The sequence below is a fragment of the Myotis brandtii genome, unplaced genomic scaffold (genome assembly GCF_000412655.1).
Source record: "Myotis brandtii unplaced genomic scaffold, ASM41265v1 scaffold334, whole genome shotgun sequence".
Classification (NCBI taxonomy): Eukaryota; Metazoa; Chordata; class Mammalia; order Chiroptera; family Vespertilionidae; genus Myotis; species Myotis brandtii.
Genome location: NW_005362885.1, coordinates 378,513 through 379,547, shown reverse-complemented (window position 1 = coordinate 379,547; position 1,035 = coordinate 378,513). Strand labels below are relative to the sequence as shown.

Below are 1,035 nucleotides of genomic sequence, written 5' to 3'. Positions count from 1 at the left end.
TGGGGGTGGGGGTGGGATGGCCCAGCCCAGGGCACTGAGGTCAGGGCAGGCCGGTGACGAGGGATCCTGGGGGAACAGGAGCTTCCACTTGGAGGTAGGATGCAGGGGGAGGTCAAGGGGAAGGGGTGGCAGACCCTGACTTCCGGAATTCCTGGGGGCAGGAGGATGGTGGATGCCGGGTCAGGTGAGGGTGACCTCAGGGTGATGGGGTAGGCGGTGTCATCTGCTGAGACACCGCCCCACAGGCTGTGGTGCTGACAGGCCGGGTCAGCTGTGGGTGCTGGGGCAGGTGCTGAGGGTCTCTGAGCAGACGATGGCCAGTCCCAGAGGGCGGGGTGGGCAGCTGGGGGCAGCCATGTGAGCCAGGCCTGTGGGCGGGGCCCTGGGCGCCTGTGCTCCCCGAGGTGTTGCCCTCGGTTGGGTCCTGGATCCTGGTGGTCAGAGACTGTAAACCCTTGTTTGGTGGAATTCCGGAGCCGGCGGGGCTCGCACCGCGCAGACCTGCTCTCCTCTGGTCGGCACGGGGCCGGCAGATGCTTTTAAGGCTCTGCACTCGGGGTGTCAACATGGGGGGCTTCCCTGCAGCTTCGCTTCTGCTCTGAGGACGAGCTTCCCGCTTTTTCAGCAAAGTCACCTCCCTCCCCTTCCCTGGGGGGTGCGGGAGGGGGGGGCAGGACTGGCGCTTGTTTCAGGGCGAGGGGGGAGCAGAACAGCCCTCTCCCTCCTCTGGGGGGGCGCCCCGCCTGTGAAGGCCAGCCTCAGAGGTGACCCAGAATCCCCGAGCCGCCTGCGGGCTCCCGCGTCAGCGTCCCATTTCTGGAGGAAGAGATGAAAGGCGGTGGCCTTCTGTGACTCGGCTTCTCAAAAATAATTGTGCCGGAGGCAGCGGACGGTCCTCCAGGGCCCTGGTCACTGCGCTGTCCACCCTGCTCCTCCCCCACCCGCTGTCCCTTCCTGCTGGGGCCCCAGTCCTGGGATGGGGCCGGGGTGCTCGCGCATCTGCACTGTCCAGGTTTGGGGGACGGTTTAAGGAAG

At 66.6% G+C, this 1,035-nt stretch overlaps 1 protein-coding gene across 1 annotated transcript in view; it reads left to right on the top strand.

Annotated features, from left to right (window-relative positions):
• LOC106726938 (protein kinase C zeta type-like) overlaps positions 1-1,035 on the top strand; it is a 13,543-nt gene that overhangs the window by 4,067 nt on the left and 8,441 nt on the right. The gene's annotated exons all lie outside the window — the stretch shown is intronic.